At 39.2% G+C, this 9,178-nt stretch overlaps 1 pseudogene; it reads right to left on the bottom strand.

The window, feature by feature from the left end:
* Positions 1-2,169: 2,169 nt before the first annotated feature.
* On the bottom strand, positions 2,170-2,860 carry LOC114621215 (annotated as a pseudogene).
* Between the last annotated feature and the right edge of the window lie 6,318 nt (positions 2,861-9,178).

Here is a 9,178-nt window from a genome sequence, read left to right as displayed (position 1 = left end):
TTCCCACACATGTTTGTTTTGTTTAACAAACAACAACTTTCTATCCATGTTCGTGCAAAACAAACAAAGAGACAAACAAAACAAGACAAAACAACGATGTCTTCATTTTGTTCGTAGGTACCATGATATTTGTCCCATGATTGGGTTTGGCCAATGTAAACAGTGCAGCAATAAACTTAAATGTGATGATTAATTTTGATGGTCAACTGATAAGATTTACGGAGATCTATGGGATGTGTCCATGAGGGCATTCTCAGAGAATATTTATTTTTGCCTATATTTTATTTTTTTCATTGATTTGTTTATTCACTCCACATCCCAACATCAGGCACCCCTCCTCCCATTCCTCCTCATATCCTACCCTCCCTTGTCCCCCCTCATCCACTCCTCTGAGAAGAGGGAGCCCCCACCATCACCACCCAACTCTGGCATATCAAATCACTGCAGGACCAGGTGCACCCCCCTGCAGAGACCTTTAACTGAGGAAAGACCCATCCTGAATAGTACTATTCAGTGTACTAGTCCACGGATTAGGGGCCAGGACTTAATTAAAAGGAATACATGCTTCTCCCTGTGTTCTCTGACTGCAGGTGCAATGTGACCAGGCATCTATCCCACTACTAAGCCTTCCAAGCCATGATGGGATTACAGCTTCTCAGACAGTGAGTCAAGGAATCCTTCCTTCTGTAACTTGCTTTTTGGTCAGATATTTTAGCACAACAAAACCAAAACATAATTACTACAGAGAAATTGGTACCAGTGAGTAGGCATATTGGTGTGACTACCAGACCCTATGATTTGTAGCTTTTGGAACTGGTTTGTAGAAAGAATTTGCAATTGTTTGGATGGGAAGCTCTAGAGCCCATAAGCAGAGTCTCATGGCTCATTTGAGTGGCATTGTGGAACAGCAGGATGCTGATGGAAAGACAGACACTGAAGACTGCTTACAGGGTTTCCAAGGAGAACAAGGACTGTATTAGGAATTGAACTAGAGGCCTTAAAACAAAACAAAACAAAACAAAACAAAACAAAACAAACGAAAAAACCCCAAACATTTCGACTGCTTTCTGACCACATTCTGATAATTTGAGTGAGGCTGAATTCAAAGTAAAGCACCAAGCAGTTGGTTGAAAGAAATTGCAAAACAGCACAGCATTCAGTTATGGATCACTAGTCTTAGTTTGACAAGGAGAAGGCTTAGGTTTATTTCCCAGCACTCACATGGCAACTCATAACATTCTGTAATTTCTAGGCTATCTTACCTCCTCTTCTGGCCTCCTCATGATGCACAGATATACATTTACCCAAACATTCATACACACACACACACACACACACACACACACACACACACACACTATATAACAGAAAGGTAACTGATATATGTGATAAGTAATTTAACCCCCAAACCATTTCCCCAGCCCTCTAGTTTTATTCTGTTGTATTCTGATAAGACCCCAGAAATGACTATTTTTGCTTTTAGCAAGTCTACTTATGAATTAAAATAAGATCTCCTTTGGAAACTATTCCATCCTTTTGCTATTGGATGTGATATTCTTCAGCTGTTGGGTCTATAGCCTTTGGTATAATTTAACTATGATATCTCTTCATTATTTTTGACCTAGATTATCTCCTTTGTGTGTGTTTTCATGATATACTCAGTATGGGACATACACACCCATGCACATATATCTAGAGGCCAGAGACTGACATTGGATATGTGCCTCTACTGTTTGTCACCTTTTGGTTGGTTGGTTGGTTTTTGTTTAGTTTTGTTTTGTTTTTGTTTGTATTTTTTTGCAGTTATTTTTTAAATAGTTTTCAACTTAATTTATTTGCATTGCATTTTTAAACTCCACATTCCTTTCTATATAGTTACATGTCAAAAAATACTTAACAGTTTCACGGTTTGCTGAAATACATGTAGGAAAACATAGATATGTGACATAATAGCTTGCTTAAATTTCTTTTAAAGAAACATTATTAATTTAAAGAGTTCCAACAAATTTTTAAAAAAATTTCAGCAATGATTATATCTGAAATGTATAAAATTTAAATAATTATAAAAAAGTTAAAAACCAAGATAATAATTTTTTGCTTTTCCCTCCTTATTAAAAATCCAGACAATGTGTCATATCAAAAAAGGTCAAACGTTACATCAGTGCTATTTTAGTCACCCTCGGAATTACTGTCCCTCTTCATGGGAACAGAGCCCCGCACTGAGGACAGTAGCAGGTCTTGGATGGATTTCTTGGGGTTCTCCTCCAGCTCCATCTTGATTGCTCCAGACTCGGACAGTTTCCATTCTAACTCATCTATTGTCAGGTTCATGCCACCGAACACCAGAGGACCGATGAACTGTCCCTTGATATCCCCTTCCCGGTAGACGAACAGTGTGGGGAGATTCCTGTCGGGGTAATTGGGTATGCAGGTCATTGAAATGGCTTTGATAAATTTCACATCGGGGAAACTTCCTGGCGAATCCACTCAAGAGATGGTTTATCAGGGAACAGAGGGAAATCCCATGTTTGTACAGGTGTAAGACCATCCACAAGCCCTTCCAGCTTTTGTCACTTCCTGAACATAGTCCTTTCCTGAGATCTCTAAAACTTCTCCAAACTTGTTCTTCAGCTGAGTTGCTTTCCACTCAGCCAACGTCCTCCTCACTGAACTCATCCTTGTTCTCCTCCAGCTCTTCCAGAGTCATGTCCTCATATGTTTTCACCACTGACTGCTGGAGGAGCCGCTCCTCCTTCTCCTCTTCTTCCTCCTCCAGCTGCTTCAGGCTTTCCTTAGGGGGAAGGATGCTCTTTTTACGTAGGATGTCATTCCACTCGGTGTCTGCGTTGGGGTCCTGCATCTTGCCTCCAGTCACTGAGACCAGCCCTCTGCCCCCTGGTTGGTTGTTTTTTCATGACAGGGTCTCACTATGTAGCCCTAGCTGTCTTGGAACTAGATAGATAGACTAAGGTGGCCTCAAACCCACAGAAATGTGTCTGCCTCCCAATGCTGGGATTACCAGCTTGCACTGCTATCCCTGACTCCACCTTGCTTTTTGAGACAAGGTCTTTCGATAAACCTTGAGCTTATTGATTTGCTATATTAGCTGGCCAGTATGCCCCTGGGATCCTTCTGCCTCTGCTTCCCAGCGCTCAGAATTGCAAGTATAAACCACCATGCTTTGCTATTTACATAGACGTTAGGGATCCAATTTCAGGTCTGCATGGTTGTGTGGTAAGTACACTTTATTCACTGAGCTATTTCAATCCAACTGATCTATCTCTTGATGAGTCAAGGTTTGAATATCTATGTATAATATCACCCAGTATTACCATATTAGTATGTATATGTCCCTTTAGGTTATAAAATTACACTATAATTCAGGGCACATACTGTACCCCCCCTCTCATTCTCTCATTCTCTTTTCTCTTTCCCCTCTCTCTAATTTTTTTTTTTTTTTTTTTTTTGGTTTTTCGAGACAGGGTTTCTCTGTGTAAGCCTGGCTGTACTGGAACTCACTCTGTAGACCAGGCTGGCCTCGAACTCAGAAATCCACCTGCCTCTGCCTCCCAAGTGCTGAGATTAAAGGCGTGCGCCACCACCGCCTGGCTCCCTCTCTCTAATTATCATGTCTTCTTGATTTTTTTTTTTTTTTTACTTTACCAATAAGTCAATAACTTCTCTTCTGGTTGATTTTTTTTTTTTTTTTTTTTGGCTAGAAATCTGTTTTGTAACATCTCTGTTTAGTTAGTCCAGATTGTTTTTCGATTTTGGATATCTTTTTTCACACTTTCACTTTCAGTCTGGGAATGTCTCTGTGGGTGAGGTGACTTTTTTTTTTTGCTTGCAGCAAATTGTTGGGTGTTATTTTTTATCCAATTCTTCAGTCATCATTTTTTGACATTTAAAAAATATTTATTTCAAGATTCCAAATAAATGCAATGTCAAGTTTAGCAATAGTATATGTCCAGCAGTATTTTATGAAGCAGATAATATCTTTTCAGTGTTGCTTTGCCTTTTTCTTCCCTCAATATTTAGTATCAAATATTCTCAAACTGATAGGTAATTTGAATAAGTCAGACTGCATTATCTTCTAGTAATTAGAATAATTGGGTACTTGTGTTTTCTCTCATCCAGAAGCCGAAAAAGATCTATGGAAATAACCAGGGGCCTTGAAAACTTTGAATCTCCAGGTAACATTGAGTCATCCTTGAGAAACAGATATGTAGGGCACACATGAGCTAAATAGCCATAGCCAAAGGTCTAGCCTTCATTAATTAATGGGCAGGTTTCTGTGAACATCTGCAATGTTCCTTCATAAAAGAAGTCTGAGAATTCATTCAAAGTCCTAGATTGACTTGGAGTTGAGGAGGTGGGGGAAAGTAGGGGATGCCCTGGAGCTAAGAGTGTGCCGGAGACTGGGAAGTAAAGCATGCCAGATGGTCTTGCAACAGGGTTAAGCAAAGATTTCTAATTGCCAGGGAAATAGCTAACTGTTCCAGTTTCTGCCCCTCTTGGCATTCCTTATTCTGTAATGTTCTGCATCCAGCTAAATCCATGTCTTTTAATTATAAAAAGAAAAGGTCATATTAAAATGATTGAACGGTTCCTGAATGGCATAGAACTTTAACTAATTGTTCCCCAGTGTCTAGTAAACCTGTTTCTCAACAAGGCAAAGTTAATAAAAATTTTGCTGTCTCTTTTCTGGCCTGTTTTGTTTTTAGGATCAAAATGGAGGCAGTTTGGATCACAGGGGCAGTTTATCCTTTGCCTCTGGCCTCACTGGGGCACGAGAGTTCCGTTCTGTTGTGAAACTATTAGTTTTTCCAGCTTGGTCTGCTAAAACTCCAAGATTCATGTTCCATATTTACCTGAAGATACTACCAAGTCAGTGTTAGTTATCAAGAGAACACTATCTCTGGACATGGAGGAACTAAAATTCCTCAAATATGAAACTGTTTCATTTCTACTAAATGCTTAATTTTTTTGAAATTGCAATATAATTATATCACTTTCCGCCTTTCCTCCCTTTAACCCGTCTCTGCTCGCTTGCTCTCTCTTCTCTCTCTCAACCTCAATTTTTTAATTGCTGTTTACATATATAAATATGTATTTACCTAAATATATACATATAACCTGCTTAGTTTGTTTAGCATTGCTTGTAGATATTATTTCAAAGCTGACCACTGGTATTGAATAAACAATTAAGGATTTCCTGGGGAAGACTATGTCTCTTGCTTTCAGCATTCCTTAGTAACCTATAATTTTACATTGGTTTTTTTTTGGGGGGGGTGGTCTTTATTTTTTAGCCAGGATCTCATTTTGTAGACCAGGCAAGCCAACAAACTACAGAGATCCCCTGCCTCTGTCTCCCTAGTGCTGTGATTAACAGCCTGCCACTACACCTGACTTAAATTAGGTTTTATTAGGGAGTGGGCTTAGTGACATTTAGTGGAAGAGGAAGGTGTCAATACATAGTCTATTTTGTTCGCTTGCAATTTTAATAATTATGAGACACCATGGTTTTTCATCAATGGTGGATGGAGGGGAAGGGAAGGGGGCATTAGGAATAAGAAGAGGAAGAGATTTATTATATTGTTATATTAAAGCTGAGTGATGAATAAGGTATTTCCCACCCAACCCAAGGCCATCTGGCAGGTCCTTGGCAGAACTGAGCATGAAACAAAGAATATTAAGTATGAAGTTCTCCTTCTACATTAAAAATCATTTTTGTTGTTCAGTGATGAGTAAAACTCATAGCTACTTACCTAGTATAAGCCGGTTGTCCTTGAGTGTTCTGAAATGAGTGGAGAGGGTTTTTATTTTAACAATTGAAATAAAATGATTTTCTTGCTACTATCAGCCTCTTGCTGTGTGCCTTATTATGTATTTGCATTCAAATGATCCACTTCCCAGTAGGGAGCCTCACCTGGAAACTCTGGCTTTCCCTAGCCACATATTCAAATATAACTCCAGAGACGGGAAATGTTAGAATAGTCATTCAAGGGGAAGTTGGCCTTTTCATAAGATGGTAGTAAAGGGTTTCTATCTGGAGGCATCACATTGCCTTGTTCAGTTTCTAAAGTGCCCAGCCTTAATTCTGCCTCAGCAGAGCCCTTCCACAGCTTTGGCCACAGTGAGAATGTGTGGGCAAAATACCTTTGAAACTGAGCGCCATGGTGCATACGGTAGAAGCAGCTGATGCTCTCGTGGTATTTATTCCCTACCTACATCCCTAATACCATGTGCTACAGATGAATAATTTGACTTTCTTATTTGTGTCTTTTTTCCCCTGGGTATTGGATGTGTGTGAAGAGTTTGGTCACATATGCTTTCTACCAAGGGCAGTGTACTAGTTACTCATCATGTCATTGCGACCAAATACCTAACACAAACAACTTAAAAGACAAAAGAGTTAGTGTGTCCAGGGTTTCAGAGTTTTCATACTGTTGCGAAGAGAAGTGTGGGTAGAGTGACAAGAAGCAGAGAAAAGAGAAGACCAATGCAATATTTCGCCTTAAAGGACTTGCCCCCACTGACTAATTAATTCCAATTAGCCCCCCACCCCAAATTACTGTTTAGCACCTCCCAATAATGCCACCATATTTGGAAGCCATAAAGGGATTAGTCCGTCATCAGTTCAGAGCCCTCATGATCTAATCAGATCTGGAAAGTCCTTCACAATCATAACCAGAGTTTTGCTTTTCTAATAGTCAAATCATTTCACAAGCCAGCCGAATTAGCCATTGCAGGGCATTTGGTTGTGTGGGAGTCCTTTTTGCTTAATATGAGGTAACCGCTTGAAGCCTTGCTAGCTTTTGCTTTCAGCTGAGTGAAACATCTAGTCTAGGAGAAGTCTGTGACTTAAAAAAAAATCAAATTTCTCTCTGTCTCTGTCTCTGTCTCTGTCTCTGTCCCTCCTTCCCTCCATCCCTCCCTTCCTCCCTCTCCCTCCCTCCCTCCCTCCCTCCCTCCCTCCCTCCCTCCCTCCCTGCCTCTCTTCTTCTTTCTCCTCCTTCTTCTCTTCCTCTTCCTTTTCTTTCCTTCCTCCCCATCTCTTGCACCTCTTTCAGCCTGGACATTTTCAGTTTCTCTAAATCTAATCCCACACATCCAAACAGGTCTTTAGAATAGTCACTGCTTTCCTGTATCCTCAACATTCTTCAGTTAGCTCTATTGAAGGGTGAATTCTCTACATAGAAAAGCCATGGAAGAAAGGCTCCCTAAACTTCCTCAGATTTCTAGAGGAAATTTAAAATTGTCTCAAGTGATTCTTGCATCCAAGGATTTGGGATGGGAGCATTTAATTCTAGGCAATAGAGGCGATCTAGCTTGTTATTTGGGTATAGAAAGAAAATATTGGTTGTATTCAATACTTTATAATTATATAATACCTTGTGTGTTGCAATGTATGGTTTTCAAAATTTTTATTAGCATATATTAATTATAACTAGTGATGAATTTCATTGTGACATTTTAATACATGTACATAATGTATTTTGACTTCACTTCCCAACCTCTTTACTCTCTTGAGCCCCTCTTGCTCCTGCTGTTTGCCTTACTTGCCCCAACTAGTTCCATTCCTACTTTCCTGTGTGTGTCTATGTGTGTGAATATGTGTGGGTGTGTTATGTGCATCTGTGTATATGTGCGAGTGTATGTTTGAATATATGTGTGTGAATTATGTGTGCAAGTGTGTGGTATTTGTGTGTGTGTGTGTGTGTGACTGACTTTAATTAGGGTTGCTTGCCTGAGTGTGGGTGAAGGGTTATTCACAGAAGCATAGACAAATTACCAGTGATCACATCACTGAAGAAAATGTCTTTCCTCACCCAGCAACCTCTAAGTGCCTTAGAGCCTCAGCGAGGGGTGCCCATTTATAGCCGAGTATTTAAGTCTCTTAGTTTTGGCATTTCACCAGTTATGAGTCTCCCACCATTACAAAAAGAAGCTTCTCTGATGATAGGACTGCTCTGTAAGCATCCATGTATTTTAATTTGTCATACTAAATCTTCCTACCCTGGGAGGTGAGGAGGTTATTAATATTAGCACGAGAAAACAAAAATCAAAAGAATAAACAATTTTCTTAGCATACAGTTCCAAACTTTCCCAACTGGAAGGGTAACTTTAGCACAAAGGAGATTTTACTGTTCATGTAACTGAGTGGTTCGTGGCAGAACGGAGAGAAAGAATTTCCAGGTACTACAGCTTTAGAGACTAGAATACAGACTAGATATTGTTAGCATTTTCTTTATACCCAGTTATTTCTATTTCTCCTTGAAGGTTCTCAGATGCGTTCTGTAGACAAGCTCTCTCTGGAATGGGGAATGCCCCCACTCCTATGTTGTTACAGTTCAGAATCAAAGTGAGGGCTGTCTTTACTTAAGACCCTTTTGGTAAGGGCTCCAAGATGCTTAGCTTTAAGCCAGGTGTGACATTCTTTGGGCTGATCCGATTTTCTTAGAAAATGCAACATTTTGGTTGGAACACAGGATCCTGTGCTCTCACCTTTGTAGCCAGTTGGAATGGTACAACCTAATTCTCAGCATACCAAGAAGACAAGGAAGCAATAAAAAGCAGGGATAAGGTTAATAAAAGAACACTAGGAATATGGTAGAGGTGTAGAAAAATACCCATTACATGATATTAGACAAAGATTGTGAAAACTCCAGTTTGTTATTTCAAAACATTATACTAACAGAACATGAGGAGAAACAAACTGGTTGATCATGCAGAAGTATTTTAGTATTTTTAAGATTTATGTATTTTATTTTTATGTGGATTTGTGTTTTGCCTACATGTACTTCCTGGTACTCGTGGATGCTAGAAAAGCATGTCAGATCCCCTGGAACTAGAGTTACAGTTTTACACAAAAGCAGTAAATTCTCTTAAATGCTGAGTCATCTCTCCAGCCCCTACTTTAAGAAATTTTAGAAGAATTTAGAGGAATTTAAAAATTCTTAGCTATTTTAGAAGCCACAAAAAAGATAAAGAATTGGAAAAATAAAAAATATGTATAATGCATGATTTTAAAATGTAAAATTGTTTTGATAAAAGTGATATTGAAGAAGCTAAGAGAGCAGCATTTCTCAACCACTTTGTTCTGATGAATATTTTACACCTCTACAAATCATTTTGCTATGTGAGTTATAGTCATGAAGACAAGAGTTAATACTAA

This window comes from Grammomys surdaster, unplaced genomic scaffold, assembly GCF_004785775.1.
Source record: "Grammomys surdaster isolate TR1022 unplaced genomic scaffold, NIH_TR_1.0 173, whole genome shotgun sequence".
NCBI classification, from domain to species: domain Eukaryota; kingdom Metazoa; phylum Chordata; class Mammalia; order Rodentia; family Muridae; genus Grammomys; species Grammomys surdaster.
Note: the sequence above shows the minus strand (reverse complement) of the source record. Positions and strands in the feature narration are given on the sequence as shown.